This window comes from Xyrauchen texanus, chromosome 4, assembly GCF_025860055.1.
Source record: "Xyrauchen texanus isolate HMW12.3.18 chromosome 4, RBS_HiC_50CHRs, whole genome shotgun sequence".
In the NCBI taxonomy this organism is placed as follows: Eukaryota; Metazoa; Chordata; class Actinopteri; order Cypriniformes; family Catostomidae; genus Xyrauchen; species Xyrauchen texanus.
The window spans coordinates 36,075,924-36,096,646 of NC_068279.1; the positions used below are offsets into that span (position 1 = coordinate 36,075,924).

General features: G+C 42.5%; 1 long non-coding RNA gene across 2 annotated transcripts; it reads right to left on the bottom strand.

The window, feature by feature from the left end:
• Positions 1 to 1,302: 1,302 nt before the first annotated feature.
• LOC127636033 (uncharacterized) lies at positions 1,303 to 17,021 on the bottom strand. 2 transcript variants are annotated; one of them, XR_007969542.1, is made up of 5 exons: positions 16,600 to 17,021; positions 3,649 to 3,796; positions 2,973 to 3,180; positions 2,753 to 2,893; positions 1,303 to 1,734 (listed from the first exon to the last, which is right to left on the bottom strand). It is a non-coding gene; the product is annotated as an uncharacterized LOC127636033 (long non-coding RNA). The 2 variants fall into 2 exon arrangements; XR_007969541.1 differs by having other exon boundaries at positions 2,973 to 3,796.
• Positions 17,022 to 20,723: the final 3,702 nt, after the last annotated feature.

Sequence of the window (20,723 nt, forward strand, 5' to 3'; positions counted from 1 at the left end):
CTTTAATCAGTTTGTCAGATTTTCCGGATTTTCCGTAATATAAATCACTTTTTGTCAGGCTGAAAGGTCCTGCGACTTATAGTCCAAAGTGACTTATATTGGTAATTATTGGGCTACGTAAATGGCCGGTCAGCGGCACGCTGCACAATAAAACACATATGTTTACACACAAACAGATTAAAACATCAGTCATAGAGATGGTAGTAGCATTTTAAAGTAGCCTATTCAAATGGTAAATGGTCTGCACATATATAGCATATAACCTTAATGGTATTCAAAGCGCTTTGTACTGTGACTCATTCACCCATTCACACACACATTCATACACCAATGGCGGCAGAGCTGCCATGCAAGGTGCTAGCCTGCCATTGGGAGCAACTTGGGGTTCAGTGCCTTGCCCAAGGACACTTCGGCATGTGGAGTCATGTGGGCCAGGATTCAAACCACCAACCCTGCGATTAGTGGCCAACCCGCTCTACCAACTGAGCCACAGCCGCCCCAGATTCAGGGTTTTATTCGCAACTCCTCACATGCCCACAAAATATTTCAAGTAAAAACATTTAGACAGTGAACAGGATAGTGCATACTGTAGCAAAGAGGATTGCAAACTTAAGACGTATCCACAGATAGGCAATCGCTAATGTTGACGGATGAATAGAATACAACAGGCATACTATTTGACTCACAGACTAAAAGCTGTATATTTGTGCACAGCATAGAGTTAAAAAGATGTGGCTTATTTATTGTGGGGTTTTTTTCATGAAACATAAACAGAATATGAAAAGCTGTTAGACACAATTTCTTTGAGCAAATACTCCTGATTAATATACACCATGATACGATGCATAGATGCTGAGGAAATCTTCGTGCTGGAGCAGGTCTGACATGCTTTTGAACGGTTGAAGAGAAGTTGGGCGGCTGCTCCTGTGTCCTAATGCCTGGTGCATACACACTCTGTCAATGCGACATATACACAGACGCTACCCGCGGCAGTGGCTCGTGTGGTATAGTGGGTTGCCACTAACCGCAGGGTTGGTGGTTTGATTCCCGGCCCACATGACGAAGTGTCCTTGGGCAAGAAACTGAACCCCAAGTTGCTCCCAATGGCAGGCTAGCACCTTGCACGGCAGCTCTGCCGTCATTGTTGTGTGAATGTGTGTGTGAATGAAATGCAGTGTAAGGCGCTTTGAATACCGCTTAGGTTAAAAAGGCGCTATAAGTGCAGACAATTTATCTGTGTTTTTTTTCTCTCAACAATACAATTTTATCCCAGTACAACTTATATTCAGGTGTGACTTTATTTCCTGAAAATACGGTACATTTTTCTGATTATGATATGCTGTTAATTGTTACAATAAAAATGAGGTGCCCAAATCTGATTGGAAAAGCAGATTTAAAGAGTACTGATATTTAGTATAACAGCACATTATCATCACTCTGATATTGAATACAACAGCAATATTGCTTTTATGAATATATTTCTCAAACATACGAGGTGTTTAAAAGGGTTATGAATTGAGAATAGAAGTCATAGTACTATAAAAACATACTGTAAGTTTCAGAACTCAAAACTTTATTTAAACCAATAATTCTAAATGACTCATTTTCAATTTCCTCACCTGTATTACGTAATAGAGATGAATACGTCAGTGCGAGTCTGCTGCTGCATAAACAGGTCAACGCCTACTACTTCATCATCACCTCTTTGGCTCGCCCACAGGTTCGTGGTAAGAGCTGTAATGAGATGAGAGATTATTGGAGCAACAAGGGGTTTGAGATGCCTGCAAAGTTTTAAAACATTGTGCAGTGCCAGGTTGTGGATACAAATTATCTTTGCATTATTAGCATTTGATGATCCTAACATTTGGAAAGAGTGGCTGATGTTTATTGTTAATGAAGTCCTGGATCGTGTCAGTAAGACAGTGTTTGTTTGTTCGCTTCATTTTACTCTGGATTCTTTTTCAAACAAGACAGTTTGAAGCAGGCTTTGCAGAGAGACTTAAATTAAAAGCTGATGCATGTGTGCACTATCCGTGTTAATTATATTGTTTCATATGTTACAGACTGTTAGATATGTACTGAGTATTTCAATGTTTTCACCAAAATTCCAAGCTTAATATTAGAACTATTCATGAGAAACTATTCGCTGGATTTATGTTGTTTAGTTTTCTTTTGATTTGATCCAAGTGATTTCAGTCAAACATGTGTATTAGTTTTAATGCATGCTTTGGGTATCTTTCCGCATCCAGCTTTCAATAATAATTGCCAGTAGCATGTTCTCATTGTTTTACTTGAATATTGCTTTCAGAGTGCCACAGATGCACCTATAGAGTACCAATAGCAATCTATTTAGACAATCTCATTCCTTTTTAATGAAAACATGACTCATATTGAATATTGGATGTGTTTGTCACTACACTTAATATATGATGAACGATGAATATTTGAAGAACAACATTGCGACAAACACCGGTAAGTTTTATCCTGTATACATTTACATTGTAATGAAATGCACTGTAAGTATATCCTTTGACAGTTATAAATGTGATAGCACCAAGTATTTAAACTTTAGTTGGCATTGTTATGCGTTACAAAGTATTTGTAAAACCCTGAAATATTTCACCAATGGAAAATGCCCAAACTATGTAACAAGCTACACACTGTTATGTTGCGTCTTTGTATAAACAAGAATAAAGTAATACCTCTTGCAAAAATAGACAAGGAATAATTATAAATTAGAGTGATTACTTACCATGCTGTCACAGACTGCAGTATCCGTGGTGTTTGTGGAGGGGATTCAATTTCATCAGATTCGTGATTAGACTCTGGCTCAAACATGTATGGCTGAATTCCTTTTTACCAAAAGTAAAAATGTAGGTATAGCAACATGATTCTATGAGACCAGGTAGAAAGAATTAGTGTGATACCTCTTTTAATGAATAATTTGATTACTTGAAGCCAGGGAAAGTTACCTGTCTGGCTTACAGCTTCCTGGCAAATTTCCTTCCCGTGTCTTGCTATGTCAGCATACACGTTAACTGCTGGCTAATCAGTAGCACTCACAGAGCACCCTCAGCTCACCTGGGGGCTCCCAATCCTATTAGCCTTACTGTCCTGATGGCACGCATCCAGAGACTGCAGCGTTTGATCACCGATGCTTAGCCAAGAGTTGTTTTCCAGCTGATGAGTGCAGAGGGAGAAGAGGGCTTTAAAACTACAGACTTGGCAACCTGATCTCCTTAACTCTCTTCAGAAAGAGGGAGATTTCAGCACCCCACCTTCAGTTTTTAAACCACTGTGCGGTTGGTGGTCTTTTAAATGCTGATAGTGGCTGAGAGGCGTGACACTGCACATTACACTTTTGCTGTGTTTATTGAGTGTGAGTGTGTGTGGAGTTTGCCACTGAGTGTATATATGCCACCATATCATCAGCCTCATCACACATGCAAGTAATTCAGTCATCGCATATTATCTATGCTGTTGAAAGTTGTGTGTTTGTGTGTGTATTTAGAAAGGATATTTGCATCCTGCCTCTCCCTCTCTCTATCTCTCTCTCTCTCTCTCTCTCTCTCTGTTTTGTCAGTCTGGGTAGTTGTAGTCAGGGTGGTCAGTAATGTTTTGTGCAGGCATTACTCTATTGGTAAGCACCAGTCTCCGCCACCTTGATTGCCGGTTCAGAGACCCATGTGTTTCCAAATGCCTCTGGATGGAAAATCGAAGCACTGCTTCTCTGTTTATCAAGAAGTCGTTCCGTCACCTCGCCTGGCCAAAACACGCTACAAATTGGTGACAGCACCTGCACACACATACACACATCTACTGGGTTGACTGAAAGCAGCTTGGGCAGTGTGTTCATTTTTATTACTAATGTCAGGAGAGAGGTGGCTAACGCAAATGCACAAGCACACACACACACACACACACACACACACACACACACACACTGAAAGCCCTGCTGTGTGGCCCAGCCAAAATCCTAGGGCACTGTCAAAACCACACAACATTGCTTGGTTAACTGATACCCCACAGGGAAACAAGTAGATTGAGAGAAATAGAGACAAACAGATTAAGAACCGTTAGCTTGATCATTCTATGTAGGAAAAACACAGACATATACAGTATATATTTCACATCAGATATATCAGATATTAAAAAAGGAAAAGATGTTAATGCTTATCAGCCTACTGCATTTTTATACCATTATTGCACGTAACACTGTAACATAAAAGAATGTTGCAACTCACTCTCACTAAGATCATCTTAAAGCTTAAGTATGTATCTTTTTCTGTTAAAATACCATCTTCTATCCCAGCTTAATATGCAGAGAAAACCATAAGTAAGCGATTCATAGGTAAAATTTTTCAGAATCTGTAAACACTGTTTCGCACGGTTATCTGCCGATTCCGATAATCTCAAAATGGACAAATATCAGCTGATTAATTAGCCTGGCCAATATATCAGTCATCACTACTATATACTATGTCTTAGTGTGACCCTGCGTCCTCATGTGCGTACATTATGTTTTTTTTTTTTGCTATATGCTATCGATAATTGCATTTAATTTAAACTGACTGATCACAGTTCAGGACAGTCTGGACTGGTATTAAAAGGCTGGGTGACAAAGCAACATGGTGTCGGTCACAGTGGATTTGTCTTTAGAAGAAACGTCAAAAAACTATACAACTACTAAGTAACGTCTCGGGATACTTAACTGTAACCCCTGTTCCCTGATAAAAGCGGAATGAGATGCTGTAAATACTTATCAGGGAACAGGGTTCCCAAACACTTATCAGCCTGCTGTAAACACTTATCAGCCTGCCGCATTACAAACATGTTGCAGAGGGACACCTCTGGCCAAAGCTTTAGAGGAGGTGACCCCTCTGGTAGAGTGAGCCCTGATACCTACTGGCGAAGCTTGACCACGTGCCTCGTAGGCCAGGGCAATAGCATCCTTCACCCTATGTGACATAGTTTGCTTGGTGGTGGCCGCCCCTTTTTTATGACCCACATGACAAACGAATAGTTGCCCTGACTTACGTCAGTGGCTAGTGCAGTGGACATTAGTCTGAAGTGCACGGATTTTCCTGCTCCGCCGTTGAAAACGACGGGGAGCAGAAGGCTTTGAGAGTGACTGGATGTACTGTCGAGAAAGGAACCTTAGGCAGGTAGTCAGGATGAGGGTGCAATATTGCTTTAGCCATTCCTGGGGCAAAATCTAAGCAGGATGGCAAGACGGACAGAGCCTCTAAATTCTTTTTAGAGAAGTAATTTCCATAAAAAAACATCTTGAGAGTCAGAAGTTTATCAGACGCTGACTCTAGAGGTTCAAAGGGGGTCTCAACCAGACCCTCAAGGACTATTGCTAAGTCCCATGAAGGGATCCTGGTCCTAGCAGGAGGTCTCAAATGCATGGCTCCACGAATTAAGCGAGTAAGTAGGGGATGTTTCCCCAGTGGGCATGGCAAGCTGATAGAGCAGCCACATAAACCCTGAGAGTGGCGGGGCATGTGCCTGCTGACAGTTTTTCCTGCAGAAAGTCCAAAACTGAAGCAATCTGGCAGTTATCAATCTGGATCTGCATTATGTGCACTGCACCATCTTTCAAAGACACTCCAATTTTTTAGCATAACTTCTTCTAGTAGAGGGAGCCCTAGTACTTAGCATGGTCTCGATAACTTCAGGTGAAAGCCCAGTGTCCCTCAGTTGGTACCCTTCAGGGTCCAAACATGAAGGTTCCACACTTCGGGCCGGGTATGAAATATTGTCCCCTGTGCCTGAGACAGAAGGTCAATCCTGTCCGGAATTGCCAAAGGCGAGCCGTTGAGGAGAGACAATATCTCAGAGAACCATACCCTGTTCGGCCAACGTGGCGCTATCAGTAAGAGGCAGGACGCTTGCTGGCAAACTCTGGCCAAGACTCCCGGTTGCAGAGAAACTGGAGGAAACGCATAAAGGCGCATTATGGGCCATGTATGTGTGATCGTGTCCAGATCCAGGGGGGCTGGGTGACTCAGAGTGAAGTAGAGGGGACATTGCCCTGTCTGTTGGGAGGTGAAGAGTTCCACCTCTGCTCTGTAAAATCTCAACCAGATTGTTCCACTACCTCGGGGTGGAGTTTCTACTCCCCCGTCGGTATTTTCTGTCTGGACAGTAAATCTGCTCCCACATTCAGGCATCCAGGGATATAAACTGCCCTGATTGACAGGAGCTTGCCCTGGGCCCAAAGGAGAAATATACTGATGCAAATACTGGAGGAAGTATTTCAGAGCCAGAAATACAGCCATCAACTCGAGGCAATTGATGTGCCAATCAAGCTGATGACCCTCCCATTCCCCTTGAGCTGTATGACCACTTAAGACCACTCCCCAGCCCATCAGAGATGTGTCTGTCATTAGCAACTTGCGACGGCAAGGCACACCTAGAGTGGGACCCAAAGTGAGGAACCGGGGTCTGAACCACATACAAAGGTTATGAAGCACACAGCGCATAACCCTTATCTGCCTAAGGGGACTGGCACTTGGATGAAATCCCCTGGCTTTGAGCCACAACTGAAATGGTCTCATGTGCAGAAGGCCCAAAGGGATCACCGAGGATGCAGATGCTATGAGACCAAGTATTCATTGATACTGATGAACAGTGCAACCTTGGCCTAGCCTGACTTTGCTCAGGGTGTTCTGAATGGTCCCGATTCGAGCAGGAGACAATTGTGCTCACATCATGATCGAATTCCATACAATCCCCAGATAGGTAATTTCCTGAGTGGGAGAGAGAACACTCTATTTGACTTTGAGTCTCAGACCCAGAGAAACCAGATGAGCTAAGACGATATCCATGTGCTGAAGTGCCAGTTTTGTGACTGTGCTAGTATCAGCCAGTCGTCTATGTAATTCAGAATGCAGATGCCCCGGAGTCGAAAAGCAGCCAGTGCTGCATCCATGCACTTTGTGAATGTGCGGGGTGATAGGGCAAGGCCGAATGGAAGAACCTTATATTGGAAAGCTTCGCCCCCAAAAGTGAACCTCAGGAACTTCCTGTGTTGTGGCAGAATTTCTATATGAAAGTATGCATCCATGAGTCGATTGTGATCAAACAATCGTGATGTTGGATTTGAGACACGACCGTCTTGGCGGTTAGCATCTTGAACTTTAACGCCCTGACTGAGCGATTCAAGCCTCGAAGGTCTAAAATAGGATGCAACCACCACCCTTCTTGGGAACCAGGAAGTATCTTCTCTAATAACCTGACTCTTTCTCTGGAACAGGAACATGTTCTTGTTCCCTACCCCCACAAGGCTGGGCGCAAAACAGTCAGGGTTTTCTCTTCTTTGAGATGACAGCCCTGAGGTCTTGCTTTGGGGGCTGCTGAGGGCGACGAACCAGCCCCCAGTCTCTATGAGGGGAAGCACGATTCGCAATGCTCTGTTTTTGAGCCTCCCTTCTAGAAGGACTGGGGTGGGGCTGGGTGTCTGACGGCCCCTCCCCCTGTGTGCGGTGAGGAAGGAATTGCCCAAAGGCCTCCTCATGACTCTTCACCTCCTAGAACCTGGTGATGACTGTGTTCATAGCATCACCAAATAAGCCAGAAGGCGAAATGCAGGGCATAGAGGAGGAAAACTTTGTCCTTGTCTCTGATGCCTGACAGGTTGAGCCATAGTTTCTCTGTGCTGACCAAAGCAGCCATAGACCGGCCAATGGCACGAGCCATCTGTTTGGTCGCGTGGAGAGACAGATCCATGGCTCAACGAAGCTCTGAGAAAGCCTCTTCGCTGACCGTGGTGCCTGCACTCAGGTCCTTCAACAGATCAGCCTGGTATGCCTGTAACACTGACATAGTGTGCAGGGCAGCCCCAGCCTGACCTGCTGCCTGATAAGCTTTCCCCACATGCATAGAGGTGGTCCTGCGCAACTTTGTGGAGAGAGTGGTTCTCTTTAATGATGATGCCGAGCCAGGCGAGAGATAATCCGCAAGTGTCTCTTCTACCAGCAGCATCACGGAATACCCCCGTGCCTCAGCACCCACGATAGTCGAATATGTCGACGTCGAGGGCACGAACACATGGGAAGTATATGATTTTCTCCATGAATGAGAAAGCTCGTCATGGAGGTCATCAAAGAAAGGAAGGGACTGATGTAGCATCCCTTCCCTTGGCCACCAGACAGAAATCTGTTCTCCAGTTTGGAGCACTTGGGGGTCGCTTGTTCATGTGGCCAGTCTAATTGAAGCCTGGCCACCACTAGAGTAACCACCTCGAGTAATTCCTCCGCCACTTTATTATCATGTGAGGAACGCTCAGAGGTGGATAGCTCGAAGTCCGCAGACTCAAGAGATTCAAGGTTCCCCTCATGAACCGAAGGGGCGCTGGAGCATGCTTCAGGATCACGAGAAGGACCGTCTGGATCTGGGGAGAGAGAGCGAGTGATAGGGACGGACCCGTCTCACACTCCTCAGCCAGATCCATACGAGAGCCCCATGATGGAAGAGTCGGCGTTGATTCTCGGGAGTACGCTTCAGGATCACGAGAAGGACCGTCTGGATCTGGGGAGAGAGAGCGAGTGATAGGGACGGACCCGTCTCACACTCCTCAGCCAGATCCATACGAGAGCCCCATGATGGAAGAGTCGGCGTTGATTCTCGGGAGTAAGCAAGACGAGTGCAAAGCATTTTGACTGAGAACAGATCGCAATGCTCGCACCCGCCCCGCCCTGCCCTAGCATGCTCTTCCCCCAAACACACAAAACAAAACTGGTGTGTGTCCCCCTCAGCCATAGAACGTAAACATGAGAACACACACAGTCATTCTTCTTTTTTCTTTTTGAAAAGAGGAAGGTTTCTGTGCACTGCCTAACAAATTCCCGGCGCATCCTGATGATGTTACCTGCGGAGGCTATAAATTTCATTGACGTGTTACACATATATTCACAGCTGGCCACTCCTAAAGACGTTCCCAAAGTGCTAAATCAGCGCAGCATCAAAGTGTAGCTTTTTGATAGGGAACAGCATTACGTTTTTACACTGAAACCTGTTTGAGTCTCTAGTTTCATCCCATATCCAATTTTGAAGATTTCATTGATTTAAGTAGTAGCGGCACACTGTTAAACACAGTGACCGCAGATGAGGACTACATGACTATTTTTCCCTAAGAAATCCCATATGCACTGTGCAATATCATGTTGAGAATTAATGGGTCAAATCAAACAGGGAGCTAGGGAGCATCCTATAGCTTCCCTATGCAGTTAAGTATATACACTCCAAACTTCCAATCAAAAGTTCAGTTTCAGACTGCAGATGATGTTTGCACCACTCAACATGGTTTGCAGACATGGGACAATGGTAATCAGAACATAGACATGGATGGCAGTGATTGGACGATGCTGGCCATTACTTTGAATCAGAATTAATTATGCTAATTTCTGATCTGTAAAATGTTTCAGCACTGACTATGACTTGTTTATTTGACTGTGCAAGGAGAGAACATTGAGATTTTATTGCCATCTTAGAAAACAAAATATTGTAACATAAAAGACAAATCAAGACAATTAACTTCTATTTTTTGTTTATATGTGCTTTTCCCATTTTTAACTGTTTCAGTGACATCACTTTTTCCTCGCAGCTGCCATATTTGTGACAAAAAGCTGGAGGAAACAATGGCGGTGAATGGGTCAACACCCGTGAAACAATATCAATAAAACCTTAAAAAATTGCTTTTGATCCATGCTCTCATTCAGAAGTTACTAATGTTTTGTTTTGTTTTCAGGTCTGATTTGGTCACCAGCGTGCCTTCATTCCCGTGCTAACCAACTGGCCCCCAGCTTCACTTAGATCTTCAATAGATCACTGGAGCAGTGTGAAGTCCCATGCTGCTTCAAACGCTCAGTTATTATCCCTGTCCCTAAGAAACCTAAAATCACAGGATTTAATGACTACAGACCTGTCTCCCTGACATCTGTGGTCATGAAGTTATTTGAGAGACTGGTGTTGGACCACCTGAAGGACATCACTGGACCCTTTCTGGACCCCCTTCAATTTGCTTATCGAGCAAACAGGTCTGTGGATGATGCAGTCACCATGGGATTGCATCACGTCCTGCAACATCTGGACAGACCGCGGACATGCGTAAGGATCCTTTTTGTGGAATTCAGCTCGGCTTTCAACACAATCATCCCAGATATACTCAAGACTAAGTTAAACCAACTCCCTGTTCCCACCACACCATTCTAAACAGCACTGTGGCAGCAGTGGAGTCATTCAGGTTCCTGGGCACTACCATCTCACAGGACGTGAAGTGGGAGATACACATCGACTCCATTGTGAAAAGGCCCAGCAGAGGTTGTACTTCCTTCGCCAGCTGAGGAAGTTCAACCTGCCACAGGTGCTGCTGAAACAGTTCTACTCAGCAGTCACTGAGTCTGTCCTCTGCACTTCAATAACTGTCTGGTTTGGTGCAGCTATGAAATCAGACATCAGAAGACTACAAAGGACAGTTTGGTCTGCTGAGAGGATTATTGGTTGCCCCCTGCCCCCCCTTCAAGAACTATACACTTCCAGAGTGAGGAAAAAGGCTGGTAAAATCACTCTGGACCCCACTCATCCTGCCCACAAACTTTTTGAACTGTTGCCTTCTGGCCGGCGCTTCGGAGCTCTGAAAACCAGAACCGTCAGACACAGGAACAGTTTTTTACCTCAGGCTATCTATCTAATGAACAATTAAATTGCCCCATTGAGCAATAATTATGTGCAATACACAGTTTAAGTCTATTTATATTATCCAACATATCCACTTCTGCCATTACTTACATTGCTCTGTACATAATATACTGTTTTTTGTTCTTTATATAACAGATTGTAATAGATTTGCACTACGTGTGTGTATGTGGGTATGTATGAAGGTGAGTGTATGTACGTATATGTATAATTATTTATTTTGTATTCTTTTTTTGTTTTAATTACCTATGTCTTGCTGCTGTTTTTGGTATTGTTTGTATTGTTGTACACTGGAAGCTCCTGTCACCAAGACAAATTCCTTGTATGTGTAAGCATACTTGGCAATAAAGCTGATTCTGATTCTGATTCTGAATATTACAAAACGTCTGTGATGTCTTTCTGAATGAGCTGCTTTTAACTCCTGAAGAAGGTTTTTGTCACATCCCACGGTGCAGCATATTGAAGGTATGGAATTTTGGTTTCAAACATGGCGGTGCTGTCATATAGTGACATCACATTACACATTGTTCCAAAGCAGCTTTAAAGAATTCATCTGTAATGTCTGTAACATTGCAAAAACATGAATAAACAACACTCCTGGAAACATAATAAACGATGTTTAAAAACAAAGTTCTGACTTCCTATAGATTGGTATTATTTAAAATGTCACAATTTAGTCCCATTGTCCCCATGTGAGGACATACATTTTTAGGAATAATAAAAAAAAAAAAAGGATGTCCAAATCCTTAGTATTCATTACCATGATTAGCTACTATATCTGACAAGATTCCGAAGTGAAAATCTACTGGACATTTTTCAACAAACATCTAAGCAGACAGAATGTTTTTGTTTTTTTTAAATGCCGGAAAACTGCGAGTTTGGTGGCTCTTTTCAAACGTGAGTGCAATATATTCCTTGAAAGTTGTTTCTTGTGATTAATTCTAATTGTTGAACAAAACCAGAATAGATTATTTTTGCAGTTGTTGTGCTACAAAATATATTCAGGTAACGTGTCAACAGCCACAATACTGGATGAGTATGTAAAGGAATATTCATACTTGGACGCATCTACTGTAAGTTTTCAGAAACATTAATGCTTAACTGCACATTGACCAATGAATGTGAAAGATAAATGTATGTCATGTGGATACACATGTCACGTAGATCAATATAAGGGGTTCTGCAATTACCACTCATTGTGTTTGTTTGATTGTTTTCTTAATATGAAATTGAGAGTATATATGCATGTTCAAATATAGCACATGGTCACTCAAATATCATGTGTTTACATTTATGTAGGCCTATGTATTTATGTATACAATGGCCTATTTATTTATAACAGTCTCACATTTCTTGTGAAATTAATATAATTATTAACAATATATCATCCCTCTATTGCAATTCATTACGTATGCTTACATAGTTGTGTTTCATGTAAATTTGGGCCTATCATGTGGCACACACAGACTGTGGTGTACAATGCAGTGTACACTAGTGTACATGCTTTTGCAATAGTGCAATAAAATAATTTATATTGTGTCTTTTTTCTCTGCTAAATGGACAATGAGTTTTATGACATTCTTGTTGATTTTCCTGCATTTTTACAGACTTCTTAAGCGCTACTATCACTCTTAACATCTTTTAGAAACCATGGCAAAAAGCTTTAATAAACATCAAATTAACTTGCTATAATGATAATAAATTCTTTGAATAAATACAAATTTATCTTGATAAAACAGAGCATAATTTAACTGATTATCCTCAGCCTTACTTTGATGTTATGTCATTTCAATAATTTTTGAAGCTTGAAGAGGGGGTCAACATCCACTGCCATTGTATGACATCATTGAGCAGATTTTCTTTTCTAAATGTATCTCTTTGTATACCAAAAAAGAAAGAAAGTAATTTTGGTCAATGACAAGATGAGGGTGAATACACAATTAATACATTTTCATTTTCATTTTCATATACATTTACATTTCTTTTTTCTTTCTTCTTTTATTTGTGAACTTTTCCTTTAAGTAAAGTATGTGTCTGGCCTTAGACTTAACTTGAGTTCTAAATTCCCCCTTGGACATCTTACAGTAATTAATGATGATTATATTGTATTTAATACAAAGTAGAAGTTAATAGAAACAGAGATGTAGTTAGGGTGGTGGAGGGATGCCATAAGGATGTGAGTTGTGATTGACAGAATTAGATGAATCAGAATCGGAATGAGCTTTATTGCCCAGTATGCTTCCAAATACAAGGAATTTTTCTTGGTGACAGAAGCTTCCAGTGCACAAACAATACAACAACAAATTATTTCAATTTGTTTTTATTAAAAATAAAAAGAGAATAGAAATATAAGTATATATGGAAAAATACAATAAGACCAAAATATGCATGCAGTATGTACAAATACAGATCTGTTATATACACTGCAAGGGAATGTAATACAGAAGAGGCAGGATATGTTAAATAATATAACTGACTAGGCTATGTTTTGCACGTAATTTATAGTATAGTTTTAACTGTTCATGAGATGGATAGCCTGAGGGAAAAAACTGTTCTTGTGCCTGATGGTTCTGGTTCTCAGTGCTCTGTATCGTCGGCCAGAAGGCAACAGTTCAAAAAGGTAATGGGCTGGGTTAGTGGGGTCCAGAGGGATGTTTCCAGCCATATTCCTCACTCTGGAAGTGTACAGTTCTTGAACAGAGGGCAAGGGTCAACCAATAATTCGCTCAGCAGTCCGAACTGTCCTTTGTACCAAACCAGACAGTTATTGAAGAGCAGAGGACAGACTGAATAACTGCTGAGTAGAGTGCTGTGGCAGATTGAACTTCCTCAGCCGGCGAAGGAAGCACAACCTCTGCTGGGCCTTTTTCACAATGGTGTCAATGTGGGTCTCCCACTTCAGGTCCTGCGAGATGGTAGTGCCAAGGAACCTGAATGACTCCATTGCTGCCACAGTGCTGTTTAGAATGGTGAGGGGGTCAGTTTTGGGGTGTTATTCCTAAAGTCCAAAATCATCTCTGCTGTTTTGAGCATATTGAGCTCCAGGTTATTATGGCTGCACCAGACAGCCAGCCATTCAACCTCCCTTCTGTATGCAGACGCATTGCCATCTTGGATGAGGCTGCCTGTCCATCAGAAAGCTGATGATTCACTGACAGATAGACATTGGAACAGAGAGCTTGGTTTATATGCCCCTCCCCCCCCCCCGCCCTCGATGAAAGTATAACACTCCTTCATTAATTTATCATTACAGAGTATACGTACACTGTTTTTCAACTCTAAATTCAGAGTAGAGCAGTTTTTCTGAATACACCGGCATCAGGTGTTTTTCAGTTTATACCACTAAGGAACTGTTAAACAATAAGAAAATGTAATTAACTGAATATATACATGCACACATATAAAATTGCATCACACAGCTGCCACAACTCACACATTGAGACTTTCAATGCATGACAGAAGATTCATTTAATATTCCTTAAGAGTGATCAATTGTGCCCCTGCGAAGATTTTCGACATCTGAATATTTGTAAATAGATCTTATGTAAATACTGCCTTTCTTGACTGTCAGATGGCTGAAGCACAGTTGCATTAAAAATTGATCTATGGCAGTGGCAGGGTAGGAAAGGCTTTGCCAAATGACTGATTAAAAGAAGAGCTTTAATCTTTGCTTAAAAGTGTCAGCCAGCTTGGCATGCCCTCCGCCCTGTGCCCTACCTCGTGCTGGAGGAGAGGAACGGTGAAAGTGTGGTAGAGGGGGAGGCTTTACAGTATAATTGCATAAAGGAGGTCAAGTGTGGGGTGAAGGTACCAGTAAAGCCAATTTGTGTGGGGGGAATTATGGTGCATTATTGTGCTCTGATTTTTCTGCCATCCTTTGATTGGAAGATCACAAATTCAGAAATGTAGCACTTATGGATAAATTCAGTAAAAATTGTGCATATTAGTCATCAATAACATTGCAGTGAATTAGATGACTTTTTTCATCTAAATCCCAATAAACTAAATTATTTGGTTTATTTGAGAGACAAAAACAGATATTAGGAAGAATGTTAGCTTCAGTCAATATTCACTTTAATTGCATCTTTATGTTTCATACAATGAAAGTGAATAATGCTTGAGGCCAACATTCTGCCTAATAGTGCTCCACAAAAGAAAGTCATGTGGGTTTGGAACAACATGAGAGTGAGTAAATGATGGCAGCATTTTACTTTTTGGTGAACAATCGCTTTAAGCTTTCAATAAATAGCATTTCACAGAATCTTCATATGTTGTTACTTATTTAACAATGAGTAATTAAATTGAATAAAAATGTTATAATTTAAAAAATATAATAGGTAAACAATTAAAAGTATCAAACAAAATACATGTATTACCGTATCAAACAATGACATTTTTATCACTCACTCACAATCCCTACTGCAGCTACATCACAAACCCTATGGGTTTGAGAAGCGTAGTTGAGAAACTCTGAATGAAATTAATAGCACATATATGGTACTTTACAGTAAAGATATACGATTGTGTTATGTAATTTTGACATTTGTAATGACACACATACTAATATGATGAGAGGAGTGAAATAAAGAGAGAGAGAGAGCAGAAGGAAAAAGGGCATAAGGCATAGAGAGACATGCTACTCAGTGTTTGTAGAAGCCAAACCTCATACAGTAAATGGGGTGTATGTATGCGTGCATGTGTGTGTGCATGTGTGTGTGTCTTTGTGTGTGTGTGTGTCTGTGTGGTTTACGAGGGCATTTTTTTAGGTTAACAACCTATAACAAGGGAATTATGTTAGAAATGTGGTTTATTAGGACATTTCTAGTGTCCCCATAATTGAAATCGCTTAAAAAAAACATACTAAACTATGTTTCTTTGAAAATATTAAAATTATGTTTTTTGTGAGGTTAGGTTTAGGTTTAGGGCTATGGGAGAGAATCTATAGTATGTACAGTATAAAAATCATTATGTCTATGGAGATTTCTCATAATGATAGCCGCACCAACGTGTGTGTGTGTGTGTGTGTGTGTGTGTGTGTGTGTGTGTGTGTGTGTGTGTGTGTGTGTGTGTGTGTGTGTGTGTGTGTGTGTTTTCACTGGCATTGCAGAGAGGAGTTGGGGGAATAGTGAATCTGATTTCACAGAAACTGGAGCTCGCATCAAAGAAGACAGCAACTATCCCCCACTGATAGAGCTCAAGCAAAAGAAAACAGCAACCAAGAATGTAACGCAGGCAAACACACTCATACACACATTGACACAAACACACACTCATGCTTAATACTCAAACACAAGTTATCTTTTTCTTCAGGCCTTCGCAACATGTGTCCCCCCTCATTAATCACATCCCCAGCTTCTTCACCCATTCTTTCTCTCTACTTAATTTCTTCATCTCTCTTTAACTATTCTCAATTTGGCATTTAGTGCTTTTGATGCTTTTTCAAAAGACACAAACACACACATGACGGCATGCCCGTAAACGATCTCTCTCTCCTGCACCATCTTCCGCAGTTGGCCTTTATCACTCTCGGAGGCTTGATTAGCCTGATAAGGGACCGGGTGTGTATAATCACGACCCGGCCCCGCCCTCCGCCCTGCCACATTCCTCCCTCATTCTGTCAGGCTGGGGAGCCCCTGGTATGATGTACACCCCTCCCCCCCCTTTCCCTGGGGAGGGGCTTGCCTTCCTCCCCGTCTACCTGGATGAGGGAGGGGACAAGGGGAGGGAAACAGAACTAATTAAAAATAATTAGTGGGGGGGTACTTCCTGTAACATCGTAGTACCCCCCCCAAAAAACTATTTAAATTTAAAAGAGAGGGAAAAGGCCAATGCGGAGCGGCAGTGAGAGAGAGAGAGTGAGGAGAGAGAGATGAAAAATTAAAAAAAAATCTTACTCACAGGTTCTCTGATACACCGTCACATGGTCCTCGATCACTCCTCCACCCTCTCAGGCAGACGACAGCCGCTCCTCCCCGGGTGGACCGGAGTGAGACCCACGACCCCCGGTGGACAGAACGTCCCTCGGCGTTCCCGGCGACTCGTGGGGATACTCCTGCCCCTGGCAGCGGCCCTACCGCTCCAGGTGGTCGGGGAGTCACTTCCCTCCTCCCCTCGCGAACGGCAGTCTTCTTTCGACACCTCCGCGTTTCAGGGCCCTGGCAGCAGCTCCATCACTTCAAGAGTCCAGTCCCCACTCGCCTCGCGGACGGCGGCTGTTCACTGCATCCGGGCGGTTGGGCTACTCCATCGGATGACAGCGGGGCTCCCCCGGACGGACGGCAGTTTCGAGGACTCCGCGACGGGCATCCCTCCTCCTTCCCGGATTTCGGCACCAGTGTAAAGGGATTTAAGGGAAAGAAGGAGGCGAGAACCGACTTGACGATATAAATAATACTTTTAATGTTAAACTTAAACAAAATACACAAACACACACACATGATGGACATACCCGTAATCGATCTCTCTCTCCTGCACCATCTTCCACAGTCGGCCTTTATCCCTCTCGGAGGCTTGATTAGCCTGATAAGGGACCGGGTGTGTAGAATCACTTAAAAATAGTACAGTATAGAATATATATGGTGGTCAAGCTGGTTTATGGAACATACTTTGAACACATCAACCAGTTTGACAAACAATTGACCAGCTAGAAACCAGCTATCAAGTTCCAAATCTGGAGTTTTCAGCAGAGTATATTTTCACTCTGTCTGTCCCTGTCTCTCTATCTCGCTTTCTTCATTGGTCTTCAACCATTCTGAATAGATTCTGAGCTAAACCAATCAATCAGTTAGAAGATGATGGGCAAAAGCATATAGAATAATCTGCCACAATATAAATATCATATTTAGAAATGAATCACATAGAGAAGCTGAAAAAAAATAGGCCATAGTCAGTCTGTCTGCTCCACTTTCACCCAAGTGAGTACTTCATTAGCCAGTCTCTTTCCACTGTGAGAGTACAGTGTGAGAATGAGGGAGAGAGAGAGAGAGAGAGAGAGAGAGAGAGAGAGATAGAACCTGCTAAATTATTTATGGGCAAAATCCTACTTAATTGGTATCAAGTTTTTAAATGGGGTCAAATGTTGTTATGCATCATCACACAGGCTGTTCTTTTACCCAGTGCAGGGGCATCGCATCAGATGCTGAGCGCACATCAATTGCATTCAAAGTCTTTGATGGGTATGGCCGCATGTGCCAAGTCAGGACCAAAAAAGGCAGGGTGTAAATGAAAGGAAAATAAACTAAGTATGCTGCATCACTCTTGCAGTTCATTGGCTTTTATGCTACAAAAGTATAGTAGCCTAGCTCAGAAGGTCTTGTTAGCCACCTTGCTTGTGCAATAATTATGCATTTCATTCAATTTAATTATAAGTAAGTGTTTTGTAGAGCCAGGAGAAATCCTGCGATAACATGGTAATATGTCATAACATCTTTGAAATGGGTAAACTACTTTGAGAGCTGAAGAGTATTTACTTGTGGGTTCAGTGCAAATTAAGCTCAATCAACAGCATTTGTGGCATAATGTTGATTTTGCCCCAAAAAATTATTTTGATTTGTCCCTCGTTTATTTAAACTAAAAAAAGCAGAAAATGCTCATTTTAAAGTTACAGTAAGGCACATACAATGGAAGTGAATAGGGCCAGTCCATAAATATTAAAATACACTCTGTTTCAAAAGCCATCAACGTTAACATGATTTTAGTGTGATAAAATCACTAACTAACCTTATCCGTGTAAAGGTATATACAAAATTACAACTTGAAGAGCTACTCATTACGACGTAACACCATAAACCGTGTAATCTGGTAAGCACTCTATAGTAGGAAAATCTCTGATTTCATCACACTAAAATTATGCTAACATGTATAATGTTTACGTCTTGTGGCTATACTTTTGAAAAAGTGTGTGTTTTAGCAAGTATGGACTGGCTCCTTTCACTTCCATTGTAATGGGGAAAAGAGTCTTGTAATAATCCACATTATGCCACATATGCTGTCAGTCGAGCTTAGCTAGTTTTTTAACCTGGAACATTCCTTTAACATAGTTGAGTTCTGTGTTGCTCTGTATTTCTACCTCCCTCTCTGTGTCTTGCTTTATTTTGAGTTGTCTGAATTGTTTTTTTCATTCATTTATTCCATTTTTATGCATCTTTAAGAGTCTACCATTGTGTGTTCCCCAAATCCCGTCAGTGACTACATTTCTGTCTGCTGCTCTGCGTGACCACCATGCATCCAAACCTTGTCTTTTCAGCACAGAATGCATCCTAATGTATGTAGCACGCTCTCTTTCCTCTTTCCCAGGCTCACACAAGTTGGCTAGATCGGTTTTCACTCACCCACACCAGTTTCAGGCTTGAGGTTGGTCTACTGCAGCAGCTGCATTCGGCCCAGCAGAATCTCCAGTGTATGGATGCTTCATTTGATGGCTTGAATAGAAACCCATCCCTCCGAGAGCAGTCTTCACATGGTACATCAGTGGAGGACAGCCGGGTGCTGTCTGCGATGGAGAAATACGGAAATGGCTTCTCATCAATCACCTTCCGAGAGAGGGATGGCAGGAGAGGAGGTCTCATGGGAGCCGAGGGAAGAAGCAAGCAGTCAGGCAGCTGTCTACACTGGCTGCAGAATGTAGATCCAGGCTCGAACGACATGTCTCATGTGTGTGTATACGGTACGCAGATGTAGGGTAGATGCCTTCCTTGTGCCTTGGGGAGAGGGTGGGAGATGGAAATGGACAGGTGAGCTTTAGAATAGAGAAAACATATGTTATGTGTTGTTGTGTCTGTCTATTGGGAGACCATACTTGCAGGTTTGCATCTTTCAACTATGTTTCTCATTCCAGTTTTCCAGAACTTTCAGTCAAGTAGAGCTAAATGTCACTCTACCATAACGCCCTCGATCTCAGCCTACACACTACAGCTCAATGCCTCTCAAACCATCCAGTGCCCAAGAAATCCACAACAGCCTCCATCTTGGCTCAGTTTCCAAGACTCATACACAAACTAGCCCAGAGCTGTGTGAAACAGGCAGTGTACTCCTCTGGCTCAGACTAAAGGGATGTGTCCACGTCAACGATCCAATTCTGTCTTGCAGATGTCAAAAAACCACCCCCAGTGATCCTCTCTGCCAGAACCACCACTTATAACCTGAGGTAATGCACAGCTTTGGGAGAAGCAAGCTTTAAAGGTCATACAAGTTAAAGGAATTGTTCACCCAAACAAAAAAGATTATTTCACCATTTACTCACCATGCAAAACCGTATGACTTCCTTTCTTCTCTGGGATACAATTGAGGAATTTTATATGATGTCCCGTTTGTTGGTTTCAGTCCAAATGCAGTTGATAATGACTCGCTTTAAAGCTTAAAAAAAGAACCCAAAAGTGTCATAAAAGTAGTCTATGTAAGCGGTGTGCGAGAAAGCGGAAGCGTGGAAAGAGGGCGGGGGTCCATGCTAGGCTAAAAACAAACCCTAGCCGGCTGGCTCTCCCGTCTATCCTGCTCTCAAATGTTTGCTCCCTGGACAATAAACTGGACTATATCCGACTCCAGCAGGCTACGCAGCGTGAGTTTAGAGACTGCTGCGTCTTTGTTTTCACGGAGACGTGGCTCAGCGACAGAGTTCCGGATGCCGCCATTCAGCTAGACGGGCTCGCCTCGTTTCGTGCCGACAGAAATACAGCTCCCTGCGGTAAGACTCGCGGTGGTGGCTTGTGTGTTTACATCAACACGGAATGGTGCAAGAACTCTATGCTAGTCTCTAGTTACTGTTCATCGCTGTTGGAGCTTGTGACTGTTAGATGCAGACCTTTTTATCTACCACGGGAGTTCACCACTGTTTGCATAACCGAGTTTACATTCCCCAAGCTAACGCTAAGGAAGCGCTCTGTGAACTGTATGGGGCTATGAGCGAACTGCAGAACGCTCACCCCGACGGACTGTTTATTGTCGCCGGAGATTTCAACCATGCAAATCTCAAGACAGTGCTCCCTAAATTCCATCAGTATGTGGACTTTGCAACGAGAGGGGCT